Raw genomic sequence first — 20,118 nt, forward strand, 5'->3', positions numbered from 1 at the left:
CTCCTGGATGGAGATCGTGTCTGCTAAGGAAGTCTGCTTCCCAGATGTCCACACCTGGAAGGAAGACTGCTGACAGAGCGCTCCCGTGTTTTTCCGCCATGCGGAGAACTTTTGTGGCCTCCGCCATCGCCGCTCTTTGTTCCGCCCTGGCGGCTTACGTACGCCACCACTGTTACGTTGTCCGACTGAATCAGCACAGGTAGACCTCGAAGAAGTTGTTCCGCTTGCAGAAGGCCGTTGTAAATGGCTCTTAACTCCAGAACGTTTATGTGGAGACAAGTTTCCTGGCTTGACCATTTTCCCTGGAAACTTCTTCCTTGAGTGACTGCTCCCCAGCCTCGGAGACTTGCATCTGTGGTCAGCAGGACCAAATCCTGGATCCCGAACCTGCGTCCCTCTAGAAGGTGAGAACTTTGCAGCCACCACAGAAGAGAAATTCTGGTCCTGGAAGATAAACTTATTTTCCGATGCATGTGCAGGTGAGACCCGGACCATTTGTCCAGCAGGTCCCACTGAAACACCCGGGCATGAAACCTGCCAAACGGAATGGCTTCGTAAGCCGCAACCATCTTCCCTAGCACTCGAGTGCACTGATGAATCGACACTCTTGCCGGTTTCAGAATCTCCTTGACCATGCATTGGATTTCCAGGGCTTTTTCCGTCGGAAGAAACACTCTCTGCAGTTCCGTGGCTAGGATCATGCCCAAGAAGGGCAGCCGAGTTGTTGGGATCAACTGAGACTTTGGAAAATTTAGAATCCAACCATGATGTTGCAGAACCATCAGGGAGAGTTCCACATTTCTTAGCAACTGCTCCTTCGATCTCGCCTTTATCAGGAGATCGTTCAAGTATGGGATAATTGTGACACCCAGCTTGCGTAGGAGTACACTCATTTCTGCCATCACTTTGGTGAAGACCCTCGGGGCCGTGGAAAAACCCAAATCTCAGGAAAGCCTAATGTGGAGGATATATATCGGGACGTGTAAGCAGGCATCTTTTATGTCGACTGACGCCATAAAATTCCCCCCTTCTAGACTGGAGATCACTGCTCGAAAAGATTCCATCTTGAATTTGAAAGTTTTTAAATACAGATTGAGGGATTTTAAGTTCAGGATCGGTCTGACCGAGCCGTCTGGCTTTGGCACGACAAAGAGGCTCGAATAAAACCCTTCTCCCCGTTGGGACGGGGGTACCGGGACAATAACACTCTGGAGACACAGCTTTTGTATCGCAGCACTCACTACTTCCCTTTCTGGGATAGAAACTGGCAAGGCTGATTTGAAAAATCTGTGGGGGGGGGGGGGGGGGCACCTCCTGAAACTCCAGTTTGTACCCTTGGGACACTATGTCTACCACCCAAGGATCTAGGCCCGAGTGAAACCAGACCTGACTGAAGAGTCGGAGACGCGCCCCCACCGGCACGGGCTCCGTAGGGAGCCCCAGCGTCATGCGGTGGACTTGGCAGAGGCCGGGGAGGACTTTTGGTCCTGGGAGCCTGACACAGCAGGCAACCTTTTTCCCCTTCCTCTGCCTTTTGACGCAAGGAAGGATGAGCCTCTTCCTTTTTTGTATTTATTAGGCCGAAAAGACTGCATCTGATAATGGGGTGCCTTTTTCTGTTGTGCTGGAACATAAGGAAGAAAAGATGACTTACCCGCTGTAGCGGTAGACACCAGGTCAGCGAGGCCGTCACCAAACAAGACACTACCTTTATAAGGGAGAGCTTCCATAGCTTTCTTGGAGTCGGCATCAGCATTCCATTGATGAATCCACAGCGCTCTCCTGGCCGAGACTGCCATGGCATTGGCCCTTGATCCCAAGAGGCCAATATCCCTCGCTGCATACTTTAGGTAAGCTGCAGCGTCCCTGATATAACCGAGAGTCAAAAGAATGTTATCCCTATCCAGGGTATCCATATCAGATGCCAAATTATCAGCCCACTTGGCAATAGCACTACTCACCCAAGCCGACGCCACGGCAGGCCTGAGGAGTGCACCCGTAGTGAGGGCAGCAGTGTCGGGAGACGGAAGCACCACCTTCTTGGATAGCCAGGACAGAGCCTTGTCCACATTGGGAGATGACTCCCACTTTTCCCTGTCGTCAGAGGGGAAAGGATATGCCATAAGAATTCTCTTGGGAATTTGCCATCTTTTATCAGGCGATTCCCAAGCCTTTTCACAAAGAGCGTTCAGTTCATGAGAGGGGAAAAACGTTACCTCAGGTTTCTTTCCCTTATACAAACATACCCTTGTATCAGGAACAGCAGGCACTTCGGAAATATGTCAAACATCTTTAATAGCCACAATCATGTACTGAATACTCTTAACCAATTTTGGATGTAAATTGGCCTCACTATAGTCGACACTGGAGTCAGAGTCTGTGTCGGTATCCGTATCAGCTATTTGGGTAAATGAACGCTTTTGTGACCCTGAGGGGGCCTGTACCTGGGATAAGGTGTCCTCCATGGATTTTCTCCACGTTTGTGACTGAGAATCAGATTTATCCAGCCTCTTAGACAATAACGCCACATTTGCATTCAATGTACTCAACATATTCACCCAATCAGCAGTCGGCGGTACCAACAGAGTCACTCCCAAATCCTTCTCTGCGCCCCCAGTAACTGCCTCCGGGGCCTCAGACATGTCGACACACCGTACCGACACACACACTCTCACACTGGCAATAGGGGATAGATCCACAGGGAAGCCTGTTAGAGAGAACACAGAGGGAGTATACCAGCTCACACCCCAGCGGCCATATACTACTGAAAAAAATAATATATGATCACTGCGCTGTTTAAATAGCACCAATTTACTGTGCCCCCGCCCTCCCTATTGCTCCCTGTACTTGATAAGGAGAGTGGAGGTCCGGGCCAGCATCTCTGCAGCGTCTGTGAAGAGAGAAAATGGCGCTGGTAAGCTGTGAGGGCTAAGCCACGCCCCCTTCCGGCGCGCTGTAGTCCTGCTCAATTTTAAATATTTATACTGGCGGGGGTCTTATATTTAGTGCCTAGGCACTTAAAATAAGAATTTACTTACCGATAATTCTATTTCTCGTAGTCCGTAGTGGATGCTGGGGACTCCGTAAGGACCATGGGGATTAGCGGCTCCGCAGGAGACAGGGCACAAAAGTAAAAGCTTTAGGATCAGGTGGTATGCACTGGCTCCTCCCCCTATGACCCTCCTCCAAGCCTCAGTTAGGATACTGTGCCCGGACGAGCGTACACAATAAGGAAGGATCTTGAATCCCGGGTAAGACTCATACCAGCCACACCAATCACACTGTACAACCTGTGATCTGAACCCAGTTAACAGCATGATAACAGCGGAGCCTCTGAAAAGATGGCTCACAACAATAATAACCCGATTTTTGTAACAATAACTATGTACAAGTATTGCAGACAATCCGCACTTGGGATGGGCGCCCAGCATCCACTACGGACTACGAGAAATAGAATTATCGGTAAGTAAATTCTTATTTTCTCTGACGTCCTAAGTGGATGCTGGGGACTCCGTAAGGACCATGGGGATTATACCAAAGCTCCCAAACGGGCGGGAGAGTGCGGATGACTCTGCAACACCGAATGAGAGAACTCCAGGTCCTCCTCAGCCAGGGTATCAAATTTGTAGAATTTTGCAAACGTGTTTGCCCCTGACCAAGTAGCAGCTCGGCAAAGTTGTAAAGCCGAGACCCCTTGGGCAGTCGCCCAAGATGAGCCCACCTTCCTTGTGGAATGGGCATTTACAGATTTTGGCTGTGGCAGGCCTGCCACAGAATGTGCAAGCTGAATTGTACTACAAATCCAACGAGCAATCGTCTGCTTAGAAGCAGGAACACCCAGTTTGTTGGGTGCATACAGGATAAACAGCGAGTCAGTTTTCCTGACTCCAGCCGTCCTGGAAATATATTTTCAGGGCCCTGACAACATCTAGCAACTTGGAGTCCTCCAAGTCCCTATTAGCCGCAGGTACCACAATAGGCTGGTTCAGGTGAAACGCTGACACCACCTTAGGGAAAAACTGGGGACGAGTCCGCAGTTCTGCCCTGTACTAATGGAAAAAGAGATATGGGCTTTTGTGAGACAAAGCCGCCAATTTTGACACTCGCCTGGCCGAGGCCAGGGCCAACCGCATGGTCACTTTCCATGTGAGATATTTCAAATCCACAGATTTGAGCGGTTCAAACCAATGTGATTTGAGGAATCCCAGAACTACGTTGAGATCCCACGGTGCCACTGGAGGCACAAAAGGGGGTTGTATATGCAGTACTCCCTTGACAAACGTCTGGACTTCAGGAACTGAAGCCAATTCTTTCTGGAAGAAAATCGACAGGGCCGAAATTTGAACCTTAATGGACCCCAATTTTAGGCCCATAGACACTCCTGTTTGCAGGAAATGCAGGAATCGACCGAGTTGAAATTTCTTCGTGGGGGCCTTCCTGGCCTCACACCACGCAACATATTTTCGCCACCTGTGGTGATAATGTTGTGCGGTCACCTCCTTCCTGGCTTTGACCAGGGTAGGGATGACCTCTTCCGGAATGCCTTTTTCCCTTAGGATCCGGCATTCAACCGCCATGCCGTCAAACGCAGCCGCGGTAAGTCTTGGAACAGACATGGTACTTGCTGAAGCAAGTCCCTTCTTAGCGGCAGAGGCCATGGGTCCTCTGTGAGCATCTCTTGAAGTTCCGGGTACCAAGTCCTTCTTGGCCAATCTGGAGCCACGAGTATAGTTCTTACTCCTCTACGTCTTATAATTCTCAGTATCTTGGGTATGAGAAGCAGAGGAGGGAACACATACACCGACTGGTACACCCACGGTGTTACCAGAACGTCCACAGCTATTGCCTGAGGGTCTCTTGACCTGGCGCAATACCTGTCCAGTTTTTTGTTCAGGCGGGACGCCATCATGTCCACCTTTGGTCTTTCCCAACGGTTCACACTCATGTGGAAGACTTCCAGATGAAGTCCCCACTCTCCCGGGTGGAGGTCGTGCCTGCTGAGGAAGTCTGCTTCCCAGTTGTCCACTCCCGGAATGAACACTGCTATCACATGATTTTCCGCCCAGCGAAGAATCCTTGCAGTTTCTGCCATTGCCCTCCTGCTTCTTGTGCCGCCCTGTCTGTTTACGTGGGCGACTGCCGTGATGTTGTCCGACTGGATCAATACCGGCTGACCTTGAAGCAGAGGTCTTGCTAAGCTTAGAGCATTGTAAATTGCCCTTAGCTCCAGTATATTTATGTGGAGAGAAGTCTCCAGACTTGACCACACTCCCTGGAAATTTTTTCCCTGTGTGACTGCTCCCCAGCCTCTCAGGCTGGCATCCGTGGTCACCAGGACCCAGTCCTGAATGCCGAATCTGCGGCCCTCTAGTAGATGAGCACTCTGCAGCCACCACAGAAGAGACACCCTTGTCCTTGGAGACAGGGTTATCCGCTGATGCATCTGAAGATGCGATCCGGACCATTTTTCCAGCAGATCCCACTGAAAAGTTCTTGCGTGAAATCTGCCGAATGGAATCGCTTCGTAAGAAGCCACCATTTTTCCCAGGACCCTTGTGCAATGATGCACTGACACTTTTCCTGGTTTTAGGAGGTTCCTGACTAGCTCGGATAACTCCCTGGCTTTCTCCTCCGGGAGAAACACCTTTTTCTGGACTGTGTCCAGAATCATCCCTAGGAACAGCTGACGTGTCGTCGGGATCAGCTGCGATTTTGGATCGTCCAAGTAAGGGATAATTAAGACGTCTTTTCTTCGAAGAAGAATCATCATTTCGGCCCTTACCTTGGTAAAGACCCGGGGTGCCGTGGACAATCCAAACGGCAGCGTCTGAACTGATAGTGACAGTTCAGTACCACGAACCTGAGGTACCCTTGGTGAGAAGGGCAAATTGGGACAAGGTAAGCATCCTTGATGTCCAAGGACACCATATAGTCCCCTCTTCCAGGTTCGCTATCACTGCTCTGAGTGACTCCATCTTGATTTGAACCTTTGTATGTAAGTGTTCAAAGATTTCAGATTTAGAATAGGTCTCACCGAGCCATCTGGCTTCGGTACCACAAATAGTGTGGAATAATACCCCTTTCCTTGTTGTAGGAGGGGTACTTTGATTATCACCTGCTGGTGAATTGCTTCCAATACTGCCTCCCTGTCGGAGGGAGACGTTGGTAAAGCAGACTTCAGGAACCTGCGAGGAGGCGACGTCTCAAAATCCAATCTGTACCCCTGAGATACTACCTGTAGGATCCATGGGTCCACTTGCGAGTGAGCCCACTGCGCGCTGAAACTCTTGAGACGACCCCCCACCGCACCTGAGTCCGCTTGTAAGGCCCCAGCGTCATGCTGAGGACTTGGCAGAAGCGGTGGAGGGCTTCTGTTCCTGGGAAGGGGCTGCCTGCTGCAGTCTTTTTCCCTTTCCTCTACCCCTGGGCAGATATGACTGGCCTTTTGCCCGCTTGCCCTTATGGGGACGAAAGGACTGAGGCTGAAAAGACGGTGTCTTTTTCTGCTGAGAGGTGACTTGGGGTAAAAAGGTGGATTTTCCAGCTGTTGCCGTGGCCACCAGGTCCGATAGACCTACCCCAAATAACTCCTCCCCTTTATACGGCAATACTTCCATGTGCCGTTTGGAATCCGCATCACCTGACCACTGTCGTGTCCATAACATCTTCTGGCAGAAATGGACATCGCACTTACCCTTGATGCCAGAGTGCAAATATCCCTCTGTGCATCTTGCATATATAGAAATTCATCCTTTAAATGCTCTATAGTCAATAAAATACTGTCCCTGTCAAGGGTTTCAATATTTTCAGTCAGGGAAACCGACCAAGCCACCCCAGCACTGCACATCCAGGCTGAGGCGATCGCTGGTCGCAGTATAACACCAGTATGTGTGTATATACTTTTTAGGATATTTTCCAGCTTTCTATCAGCTGGTTCCTTGAGGGCGGCCGTATCTGGAGACGGTAACGCCACTTGTTTTGATAAGCGTGTGAATGCCTTATCCACCCTAGGGGGTGTTTCCCAACGCGCCCTAACTTCTGGCGGGAAAGGGTATAACGCCAATACTTTCTTAGATATTAGCAATTTTTAATTCATCTGATTCAGGAAAAACTACAGGTAGTTCTTTCACACCCCACATAATACCCTTTTTTGTGGTACTTGTAGTATCAGAAATATGTAACACCTCCTTCATTGCCCTTATCATGTAACGTGTGGCCCTACTGGAAAATACGTCTGTTTCTTCACCGTCGACACTGGAGTCAGTGTCCGTGTCTGTGTCGACCGACTGAGGTAATGGCCGTTTTAAAGCCCCTGACGGTGTTTGAGACGCATGGACAGGTACTAATTTGTTTGCCGGCCGTCTCATGTCGTCAACCGACCTTACAGCGTGTTGACATTATCACGTAATTCCATAAATAAGCCATCCATTCCGGTGTCGACTCCCTAGGGGGTGACATCACCATTACAGGCAATTTCTCCGCCTCCACACCAACATCGTCCTCATACATGTCGACACACACGTACCGACACACAGCACACACACAGGGAATGCTCTGATAGAGGACAGGACCCCACTAGCCCTTTGGGGAGACAGAGGGAGAGTTTGCCAGCACACACCAAAACGCTATAATTATACAGGGACAACCTTATAATAATAAGAATTTACTTACCGATAATTCTATTTCTCGGAGTCCGTAGTGGATGCTGGGGTTCCTGAAAGGACCATGGGGAATAGCGGCTCCGCAGGAGACAGGGCACAAAAAGTAAAGCTTTAGGATCAGGTGGTGTGCACTGGCTCCTCCCCCTATGACCCCCCTCCAAGCCTCAGTTAGGTACTGTGCCCGGACGAGCGTACACAATAAGGAAGGATTTATGAATCCCGGGTAAGACTCATACCAGCCACACCAATCACACTGTACAACCTGTGATCTGAACCCAGTTAACAGTATGATAACAGCGGAGCCTCTGAAAAGATGGCTCACAACAATAATAACCCGATTTTTGTAACTATGTACAAGTAATGCAGATAATCCGCACTTGGGATGGGCGCCCAGCATCCACTACGGACTCCGAGAAATAGAATTATCGGTAAGTAAATTCTTATTTTCTCTATCGTCCTAGTGGATGCTGGGGTTCCTGAAAGGACCATGGGGATTATACCAAAGCTCCCAAACGGGCGGGAGAGTGCGGATGACTCTGCAGCACCGAATGAGAGAACTCCAGGTCCTCCTTAGCCAGGGTATCAAATTTGTAGGATTTTACAAACGTGTTTGCCCCTGACTAAATAGCCGCTCGGCAAAGTTGTAAAGCCGAGACCCCTCGGGCAGCCGCCCAAGATGAGCCCACCTTCCTTGTGGAATGGGCATTTACATATTTTGGCTGTGGCAGGCCTGCCACAGAATGTGCAAGCTGAATTGTATTACACATCCAACTAGCAAAAGTCTGCTTAAAAGCAAGAGCACCCAGTTTGTTGGGTGCATACAGGATAACAGCAAGTCAGTTTTCCTGACTCCAGCCGTCCTGGAAACTATATTTTCAGGGCCCTGACCACATCTAGCAACTTGGAGTCCTCCAAGTCCCTAGTAGGCGCAAGACACCACAATAAGCTGGTTCAGGTGAACCACTGACACCACCTTAGGGAGAGAACTGGGGACGAGTCCGCAGCTCTGCCCTGTCCGAATGGACAAACAGATATGGGCTTTTTTGAGAAGAAAACCACCAATTTGACACTCGCCTGGTCCAGGCCAGGTCCAAGAGCATGTTCACTTTTCATGCGAGATGCTTCAAATCCACAGATTTGACTGGTTTTAAACCAATGTGTTTTGAGGAATCCCAGAACTACGTTGAGATCCCACAGTGCCACTGGAGGCACAAAAGGGGGTTGTATATGCAATACTCCCTTGACAAACTTCTGGACTTCAGGAACTGAAGCCACTTCTTTCTGGAAGAAAAATCGACAGGGCCGAAATTTGAACCTTAATGGACCCCAATTTGAGGCCCATAGACACTCCTGTTTGCAAGAAATGCAGGAATCGACCGAGTTGAAATTTCTTCGTGGGGCCTTCCTGGCCTCACACCACGCAACATATTTTCGCCACATGTGGTGATAATGTTGTGCGGTCACCTCCTTTCTGGCTTTGACCAGGGTAGGAATGACCTCTTCCTGAATGCCTTTTCCCTTAGGATCCGGCGTTCCACCGCCATGCCGTCAAACGCAGCTGCGGTAAGTCTTGGAACAGACATGGTACTTGCTGAAACAAGTCCCTTCTTAGCGGCAGAGGCCATAAGTCCTCTGTGAGCCTCTCTTGAAGTTCCGGGTACCAAGTCCTTCTTGGCCAATCCGGAGCCATGAGTATAGTTCTTACTCCTCTACGTCTTATAATTCTCAGTACCTTAGGTATGAAAAGCAGAGGATGGAACACATACACCGACTGGTACACCCACGGTGTTACCAGAACGTCCACAGCTATTGCCTGAGGGTCTCTTAACCTGGCGCAATACCTGTCCCGTTTTTTGTTCAGACGGGACGCCATCATGTCCACCTTTGGTAATTCCCAACGGTTTACAATTATGTGGAAAACTTCCCCATGAAGTTCCCACTCTGCCGGGTGGAGGTCGTGCCTACTGAGGAAGTCTGCTTCCCAGTTTCCATTCCCGGAATGAAACACTGCTGACAGTGCTATCACATGATTTTCCGCCCAGCGAAAAGTCCTTGCAGTTTTTGCCACTGCCCTCCTGCTTCTTGTGCCGCCCTGTCTATTTACGTGGGCGACTGCCGTGATGTTTTATCCCACTGGATCAATACCGGCTGACCTTGAAGCAGAGATCTTGCTAAGCTTAGAGCATTATAAATTTACCCTTAGCTATATTTATGTGGAGAAAAATCTCCAGACTTGATCACACTCCCTGGAAATTTTTTCCTTGTGTGACTGCTCCCCAGCCTCTCGGGCTGGCCTCCGTGGTCACCAACATCCAAAACTGAATGCCGAATCTGCGGCCCTCTAGAAGATGAGCACTCTGTAACCACCACAGGAGAGACACCCTTGTCCTTGGATATAGGGTTATCCGCTGATGCATCTGAAGATGCGATCCGGACCATTTGTCCAGCAGATCCCACTGAAAAGTTCTTGCATGAAATCTGCCGACTGGAATTGCTTCGAAGGAAGTCACCATTTTTTTTTACCATGGCCCTTGTGCAATGATGCACTGATTTTAGGAGGTTCCTGACTAGCTCGGATAACTCCCTGGCTTTCTCTTCCGGGAGAAACACCTTTTTCTGGACTGTGTCCAGAATCATCCCTAAGCACAGGAGACTTGTTGTCGGGATCAGCTGCGATTTTGGAATCTTTAGAATCCACCCCTGCTGTTGTAACAGTATCCGAGATAGTGCTACTCCGACCTCCAACTGTTCCCTGGACTTTGCCCTTATCAGGAGATCGTCCAAGTAAGGGATAATTAAGACGCCTTTTCTTCGAAGAAGAACCATCATTTCGGCCATTACCTTGGTAAAGACCCTGGGTGCCGTAGACAATCCAAACGGCAGCGTCTGAAACTGATAGTGACAGTTCTGTACCACGAACCTGAGGTACCCTTAGTGATAAGGGCAAATTTGGGACATGGAGGTAAGCATCCCTGATGTCTCGGGACACCAGATAGTCCCCTTCTTCCCGGTTCGTTATCACTGCTCTGAGTGACTCCATCTTGATTTGAACCTTTGTAAGTGTTCAAATTTTTTTTTTTTTTTTTTTAGATTTAGAATAGGTCTCACCTAGCCTTCTGGCTTCAGTACCACAATATAGTGTGGAATAATACCCCTTTTCTTGTTGTAGGAGGGGTAATTTAATTATCACCTGCTGGGAATACAGCTCGTGAATTTTTTCCCATACTGCCTCCTTGTCGGAGGGAGACCTTGGTAAAGCAGCCTTCAGGAGCCTGCGCAGGGGAAACGTCTCGACATTCCAAACTGTACCCCTGGGATACTACTTGTAGGATCCAGGGGTCCTGTACGGTCTCAGCGTCATGCTGAGAGCTTGTCAGAAGGGTTGGAACGCTTCTGTTCCTGGGAATGGGCTGCCTGCTGCAGTCTTCTTCCCTTTCCTCTATCCCTGGGCAGATATGACTCTTATAGGGACGAAAGGACTGAAGCTGAAAAGACGGTGTCTTTTTCTGCAGAGATGTGACTTAGGGTAAAAACGGTGGATTTTCCAGCAGTTGCCGTGGCCACCAGGTCCGATGGACCGACCCCAAATAACTCCTCTTCCTTTATACGGCAATACACCTTTGTGCCGTTTGGAATCTGCATCACCTGACCACTGTCGTGTCCATAAACATCTTCTGGCAGATATGGACATCGCACTTACTCTTGATGCCAGAGTGCAAATATCCCTCTGTGCATCTCGCATATATAGAAATACATCCTTTAAATGCTCTATAGTCAATAAAATACTGTCCCTGTCAAGGGTATCAATATTTTTAGTCAGGGAATCCGACCAAGCCACCCCAGCTCTGCACATCCAGGCTGAGGCGATCGCTGGTCGCAGTATAACACCAGTATGTGTGTATATACTTTTTATGATATTTTTCCAGCCTCCTGTCAGCTGGCTCCTTGAGGACGGCCCTATCTATAGACGGTACCGCCACTTGTTCTGATAAGCGTGTGAGCGCCTTATCCACCCTAAGGGGTGTTTCCCAACGCGCCCTAACTTCTGGCGGGAAAGGGTATACCGCCCATATTTTCTATTGGGGGGAACCCACGCATCATCACACACTTCATTTAATTTATCTGATTCAGGAAAAACTACGGTAGTTTTTTCACATCCCACATAATACCCTCTTTTGTGGTACTTGTAGTATCAGAAATATGTAACACCTCCTTCATTGCCCTTAACGTGTGGCCCTAATAAGGAATACGTTTGTTTATTCACCGTCGACACTGGATTCAGTGTCCCTGTCTGTGTCTGTGTCGACCGACTAAAGTAAACGGGCGTTTTAAAACCCCTGACGGTGTTTTTGAGACGTCTGGACCGGTACTAATTGTTTGTCGGCCGTCTCATGTCGTCAACCGACCTTGGCGCGTGTTGACATTATCACGTAATTCCCTAAATAAGCCATCCATTCCGGTGTCGACTCCCTAGAGAGTGACATCACCATTACAGGCAATTGCTCCGCCTCCTCACCAACATCGTCCTCATACATGTCGACACACACGTACCGACACACAGCACACACACAGGGAATGCTCTGATAGAGGACAGGACCCACTAGCCCTTTGGAGAGACAGAGGGAGAGTTTGCCAGCACACACCAAAAACGCTATAATTATATAGGGACAACCTTATATAAGTGTTTTCCCTTATAGCATCTTTTTTATATATTTCTAACGCCAAATTAGTGCCCCCCCTCTCTGTTTTAACCCTGTTTCTGTAGTGCAGTGCAGGGGAGAGCCTGGGAGCCTTCCCTCCAGCCTTTCTGTGAGGGAAAATGGCGCTGTGTGCTGAGGAGATAGGCCCCGCCCCTTTTTCGGCGGCCTCGTCTCCCGCTCTTAACGGATTCTGGCAGGGGTTAAATATCTCCATATAGCCCCCGGAAGCTATATGTGAGGTATTTTTAGCCAAAAAAGGTTTTCATTTGCCTCCCAGGGCGCCCCCCTCCCAGCGCCCTGCACCCTCAGTGACTGCCGTGTGAAGTATGCTGAGAGGAAAATGGCGCACAGCTGCAGTGCTGTGCGCTACCTTAAGAAGACTGAGGAGTCTTCTGCCGCCGATTCTGGACCTCTTCTCGTTTCAGCATCTGCAAGGGGGCCGGCGGCGAGGCTCCGGTGACCATCCAGGCTGTACCTGTGATCGTCCCTCTGGAGCTAATGTCCAGTAGCCAAGAAGCCAATCCATCCTGCACGCAGGTGAGTTCACTTCTTCTCCCCTAAGTCCCTCGTTGCAGTGATCCTGTTGCCAGCAGGACTCACTGTAAAATAAAAAACCTAAGCTAAACTTTTCTAAGCAGCTCTTTAGGAGAGCCACCTAGATTGCACCCTTCTCGGCCGGGCACAAAAATCTAACTGAGGCTTGGAGGGGGGTCATAGGGGGAGGAGCCAGTGCACACCACCTGATCCTAAAGCTTTACTTTTTGTGCCCTGTCTCCTGCGGAGCCGCTATTCCCCATGGTCCTTTCAGGAACCCCAGCATCCACTAGGACGATAGAGAAAAGTGTTTTCCCTTATAGCATCTTAATATAATATAATATCGCCACACAAAATGCCCCCCCTCTCTGTTTTAACCCTGTTTCTGTAGTGCAGTGCAGGGGAGAGCCTGGGAGCCTTCCTAGCAGCGGAGCTGTGTAGGAAAATGGCGCTGTGTGCTGAGGAGAATAGGCCCCGCCCACTTTCCGGCGGGCTCTTCTCACGGTTTTTCTGACAACCTGGCAGGGGTTAAATACATCCATATAGCCTCAGGGGCTATATGTGATGTATTTTTAGCCAGCATAGGTACTTTCATTGCTGCCCTGGGCGCCCCCCCCAGCGCCCTGCACCCTCAGTGACCGTTGGTGTGAAGTGTGCTGAGAGCAATGGCGCACAGCTGCCGTGCTGTGCGCTACCTTAAGAAGACTGGGAAGTCTTCAGCCGCCGATTTCTGGACCTCTTCTCTCTTCAGCATCTGCAAGGGGGTCGGCGGCGCGGCTCCGGTGACCCATCCAGGCTGTACCTGTGATCGTCCCTCTGGAGCTAGTGTCCAGTAGCCTAAGAAGCCAATCCATCCTGCACGCAGGTGAGTTCACTTCTTCTCCCCTAAGTCCCACGTTGCAGTGAGCCTGTTGCCAGCAGGACTCACTGAAAATAAAAAACCTAACAAAACATTTACTCTAAGCAGCTCTTTAGGAGAGCCACCTAGATTGCACCCTTCTCGGCCGGGCACAAAAACCTAACTGAGGCTTGGAGGAGGGTCATAGGGGGAGGAGCCAGTGCACACCACCTGATCCTAAAGCTTTTACTTTTGTGCCCTGTCTCCTGCGGAGCCGCTAATCCCCATGGTCCTTACGGAGTCCCCAGCATCCACTTAGGACGTCAGAGAAAATATGCTCTTTGCCAATATTAAAAAATAAGAATTTACTCACCGGTAATTCTATTTCTCGTAGTCCGTAGTGGATGCTGGGAACTCCGTAAGGACCATGGGGAATAGCGGGCTCCGCAGGAGACTGGGCACTCTAAGAAAGAATTAGGACTACTGGTGTGCACTGGCTCCTCCCTCTATGCCCCTCCTCCAGACCTCAGTTAGGGAAACTGTGCCCGGAAGAGCTGACACAATAAGGAAAGGATTTGGAATCCCGGGTAAGACTCATACCAGCCACACCAATCACACCGTTCAACTCGTGATACAATACCCAGTTAACAGTATGAAAAACAACTGAGCCTCACGAACAGATGGCTCATAACAATAACCCATTAGTTAGGCAATAACTATATACAAGTATTGCAGACAATCCGCACTTGGGATTGGCGCCCAGCATCCACTACGGACTACGAGAAATAGAATTACCGGTGAGTAAATTCTTATTTTCTCTGACGTCCTAGTGGATGCTGGGAACTCCGTAAGGACCATGGGGATTATACCAAAGCTCCCAAACGGGCGGGAGAGTGCGGATGACTCTGCAGCACCGAATGAGCAAACTCAAGGTCCTCCTCAGCCAAGGTATCAAACTTATAGAATTTTGCAAATGTGTTTGAACCCGACCAAGTAGCAGCTCGGCAAAGTTGTAAAGCCGAGACCCCTCGGGCAGCCGCCCAAGAAGAACCCACCTTCCTCGTGGAATGGGCTTTGACTGATTTAGGATGCGGCAGTCCAGCCGCAGAATGTGCAAGTTGAATCGTGCTACAGATCCAGCGAGCAATAGTCTGCTTAGAAGCAGGAGCACCCAACAGGATAAACAGCGAGTCAGTCTTTCTGACTCCAGCCGTCCTGGAAACATAGATTTTCAGAGCCCGGACCACGTCCAGCAACTTGGAAGCCTCCAAGTCCCGAGTAGCCGCAGGCACCACAATAGGTTGGTTCAAATGAAACGCTGATACCACCTTAGGGAGGAATTGGGGACGCGTCCTCAATTCTGCTCTGTCCATATGAAAGATCAGATAGGGGCTTTTACAGGACAAAGCCGCCAATTCTGACACCCGCCTAGCCGAAGCCAAGGCCAAAAGCATGACCACTTTCCACGTAAGATATTTTAATTCCACGGTCTGAAGTGGCTCAAACCAATGTGATTTCAGGAAATCCAACACAACGTTGAGATCCCAAGGTGCCACTGGGGGCACAAAAGGGGGCTGAATATGCAGCACTCCCTTAACAAACGTCTGAACCTCAGGCAGTGAAGCCAGTTCTTTTTGAAAGAAAATAGACAGGGCCGAAATCTGGACCTTAATGGATCCCAATTTTAGGCCTATAGTCACTCCCTGACTGTAGGAAGTGCAGAAATCGACCCAGCTGAAATTCTTCTGTGGGGGCCTTCCTAGCCTCACACCAAGCAACATATTTTCGCCATATGCGGTGATAATGTTTTGCTGTCACGTCTTTCCTAGCCTTTATTAGCGTAGGAATGACCTCAACCGGAATGCCCTTTTCCATCAGGATCCGGCGTTCAACAGCCATGCCGTCAAACGCAGCCGCGGTAAGTCTTGGAACAGACAGGGCCCCTGCTGTAGCAGGTCCAGTCTGAGAGGTAGAGGCCAAGGGTCCTCTGAGATCATTTCTTGTAGTTCCGGGTACCAAGTCCTCCTTGGCCAATCCGGAACGATGAGTATAGTTCTTACTCCTCCTTTTCTTATTATCCTCAGCACCTTTGGTATGAGAGGAAGAGGAGGGAACACATAAACCGACTGGTACACCCACGGTGTCACTAGAGCGTCCACAGCTATCGCCTGGGGGTCTCTTGACCTGGCGCAATATCTGTTTAGCTTTTTGTTTAGGCGGGACGCCATCATGTCCACCTGTGGCCTTTCCCAACAGTTTACAATCATTTGGAAGACTTCTGGATGAAGTCCCCACTCTCCCGGGTGGAGGTCGTGCCTGCTGAGGAAGTCTGCTTCCCAGTTGTCCACTCCCGGAATGAACACTGCTGACAGTGCTAACACGTGATTTTCCGCCCATCGGAGAATCCTTGTGGCTTCTGCCATTGCCATCCTGCTTCTTGTGCCGCCCTGTCGGTTTACATGGGCGACCGCCGTGATGTTGTCTGACTGAATCAGCACCGGCTGGTTTTGAAGCAGGGGCCTTGCCTGACTTAGGGCATTGTAAATGGCCCTTAGTTCCAGAATATTTATGTGTAGGGAAGTCTCCTGACTCGACCATTGTCCTTGGAAGTTTTTTCCCTGGGTGACTGCCCCCCAACCCCGGAGGCTTGCATCCGTGGTCACCAGGACCCAGTCCTGTATGCCGAATCTGCGGCCCTCGAGAAGATGAGCACTCTGCAGCCACCACAGCAGAGACACCCTGGCCCTCGGGGACAGGGTGATCAGCCGATGCATCTGAAGATGCGATCCGGACCACTTGTCTAACAGATCCCACTGAAAGATCCTTGCATGGAACCTGCCGAATGGAATTGCTTCGTAAGAAGCTACCATCTTTCCCATGACTCGCGTGCAGTGATGCACCGACACCTGTTTTGGTTTTAGGAGGTCTCTGACCAGAGATGACAACTCCTTGGCCTTCTCCTCCGGGAGAAACACCTTCTTCTGTTCTGTGTCCAGAATCATACCCAGGAACAGCAGACGCGTCGTAGGAACCAGCTGCGACTTTGGAATATTCAGAATCCAGCCGTGCTGTTGTAGCACTTCCTGAGATAGTGCTACTCCGACCAACAACTGTTCCCTGGACCTCGCCTTTATAAGGAGATCGTCCAAGTATGGGATAACTATAACTCCCATTTTTCGAAGGAGCATCATCATTTCGGCCATTACCTTGGTAAATACCCTCGGTGCCGTGGACAGACCAAACGGCAACGTCTGGAATTGGTAATGACAGTCCTGTACCACAAATCTGAGGTACTCCTGGTGAGGTGGGTAAATGGGGACATGCAGGTAAGCATCCTTGATGTCCAGTGATACCATGTAATCCCCTTCTTCCAGGCTTGCAATAACCGCCCTGAGCGATTCCATTTTGAACTTGAACCTTCTTATATAAGTGTTCAAGGATTTTAAATTTAAAATGGGTCTCACCGAACCGTCCGATTTCGGCACCACAAACATTGTGGAATAGTAACCCCGTCCTTGTTGAAGGAGGGGAACCTTTATTATCACCTGCTGGAGGTACAGCTTGTGAATTGCCGCCAGCACTACCTCCCTGTCCGGGGGAGTAGCTGGCAAGGCTGATTTGAGGAAACGGCGAGGGGGAGACGTCTCGAATTCCAGCTTGTATCCCTGAGATACCATTTGTAGAACCCAGGTATCCACCTGTGAGCGAACCCACCGGTCGCTGAAGTTTCGGAGACCACCGTACCTGGCTCCACCAGTGGAGCCCCAGCGTCATGCGGTGGATTTAGTGGAAGCAGGGGAGGATTTCTGTTCTTGGGAACTGGCTGTATGGTGCAGCTTTTTCCCTCTACCCCTGCCTCTGGGCAGAAAGGATGCGCCTTTAACCCGCTTGCCTTTCTGGGCCCGAAAGGACTGTACCTGATAATACGGTGCTTTCTTTGGCTGTGAGGGAACCTGGGGTAAAAATGTCGACTTCCCAGCTGTCGCTGTGGAAACGAGGTCCGAGAGACCATCCCCAAACAATTCCTCACCCTTGTAAGGCAAAACCTCCATGTGCCTTTTAGAATCCGCATCACCTGTCCACTGCCGAGTCCATAAGACCCTTCTGGCAGAAATGGACATTGCATTTATTCTAGAGCCCAGCAGGCTGTGAGGTGTGGTGCCTCTGGACTGGCTGAGCTGGATGGCTTTAGTGTGGCATACCTTTACATTCTATTAACACTTTTCACTTATTAATTTTCTAACACTATTTCTCTATTTTAATTACATTTCATGTTTGTATCACCCCCTCTATAGCTTCGGCTTCCTAAATACTAATTTATTAACACCATAGTTTTTTACACTGGTATGTCACGCTGTGCTTTCTGGCTCATTCTGGTGTTTTGGGGTGCCACACCCTGCACCTAGATATAGCGCTAGGGACCCCAAATATACAGAGAGGCCTTGATGCGGCTTTGGGGCTTAACCACACATTTGCGCAAATATGTGTAACGAAGATCTCTGAATTCTATTATCATGTGGGATTTATATCTGGTTACTGTTATCCATTCAGTGTGCTGGGGAAACAATTGCTTTTTTTCTCACTGCCGAGTCCATAATACTCTCCTGGCAGAAATGGACATTGCATTTATTCTAGATGCCAGCCGGCAAATATCCCTCTGTGCATCTCTCATGTATAAGACAACGTCTTTAATATGCTCTATGGTTAGCAATATAGTGTCCCTGTCAAGGGTATCAATGTTATCAGACAGGGAATCCGACCACGCAGCTGCAGCACTGCACATCCATGCTGAAGCAATAGCAGGTCTCAGTATAGTACCTGAGTGTGTATATACAGACTTCAGGATGGCCTCCTGCTTTCTATCCGCAGGCTCCTTTAAGGCGGCCGTATCCTGAGACGGCAGTGCCACCTTTTTTGACAAGCGTGTGAGCGCTTTATCCACCCTAGGGGATGTCTCCCAACGTAGCCTGTCCTCTGGCAGGAAAGGGTACGCCATTAGTAACTTTTTAGAAATCACTAGTTTTTTATCAGGGGAAGCCCACGCTTCTTCACACACTTCATTTAACTCATCTGAAGAGGGAAAAACCACTGGTTGCTTTTTCTCCCCAAACATAATACCCTTTTTTGTGGTACCTGGGTTAATGTCAGAAATGTGCAACACATTTTTCATTGCCGTAATCATGCAACGGATGGCCCTATTGGAATGTACACTAGTCTCGTCGTCGTCGTCACTGGAGTCAGAATCCGTGTCGACATCTGTGTCTGCCATCTGAGGTAGCGGGCGTTTTTGAGCCCCTGATGGTTTTTGAGACGCCTGGGCAGGCCCTGGCTGAGAAGCCGGCTGTCCCACAGCTGTTATGTCATCGAACCTTTTATGTAAGGAGTTGACACTGTCGTGTAATACCTTCCACATATCCATCCACTCAGGTGTCGACCCCGCAGTGGGTGACATCACATTTATCGGCACCTGCTCCGCCTCCACATAAGCCTCCTCATCAAACATGTCGACACAGCCGTACCGACACACCGCACACACACAGGGAATGCTCTGACTGAGGACAGGACCCCACAAAGTCCTTTGGGGAGACAGAGAGAGAGTATGCCAGCACACACCACAGCACTATATAACACAAGGACTTACACTACACAAAGTGATTTTCCCTATAGCAGCTATAATACACAGTTTTGCGCCTAAATTTAATGCCCCCCCTCTCTTTTTTACCCTATTGAGCCTGGAAACTGCAGGGGAGAGCCTGGGGAGCGTCCTTCCAGCAGAGCTGTGAAGAGAAAATGGCGCCAGTGTGCTGAGGGAGATAGCCCCGCCCCTTTTTCGGCGGGCTTCTCCCGCTCTTATAATAATATTATGGCAGGGGATTTTTACACATATATAGTTTTTTAGACTATATTATGTGTGTTTTTGCCAGATAAGGTACTCTAATTGCAGCCCAGGGCGCCCCCCCCCCCCCAGCGCCCTGCACCCATCAGTGACCGTAGTATGTGGTGTGCATAGGGAGCAATGGCGCACAGCTGCAGTGCTGTGCGCTACCTTAATGAAGACCGGAGTCTTCAGCCGCCGATTTCCAGGACGTTCTTCTTGCTTCTGGCTCTGCAAGGGGGACGGCAGCGCGGCTCCGGGACCGGACGACCGAGGCTGGGCCTGTGTTCGATCCCTCTGGAGCTAATGGTGTCCAGTAGCCTAGAAGCCCAAGCTAGCTGCAAGCAGGTAGGTTCGCGTCTCTCCACTAAGTCCCTCGTAGCAGTGAGTCTGTTGCCAGCAGATCTCACTGAAAATAAAAAACCTAATAAATACTTTCTTTACTAGAAGCTCAGGAGAGCCCCTAGTGTGCAACCAGCTCGAACCGGGCACAGATTCTAACTGAGGTCT

General features: G+C 49.8%; 1 protein-coding gene across 3 annotated transcripts in view; it reads right to left on the reverse strand.

Moving 5' to 3' along the window:
• RABL2B (RAB, member of RAS oncogene family like 2B) overlaps positions 1-20,118 on the reverse strand; it is a 148,463-nt gene that overhangs the window by 127,381 nt on the left and 964 nt on the right. The window lies entirely within an intron of this gene.

The sequence above is a fragment of the Pseudophryne corroboree genome, chromosome 6 (assembly GCF_028390025.1).
Source record: "Pseudophryne corroboree isolate aPseCor3 chromosome 6, aPseCor3.hap2, whole genome shotgun sequence".
Taxonomy (NCBI): Eukaryota; Metazoa; Chordata; class Amphibia; order Anura; family Myobatrachidae; genus Pseudophryne; species Pseudophryne corroboree.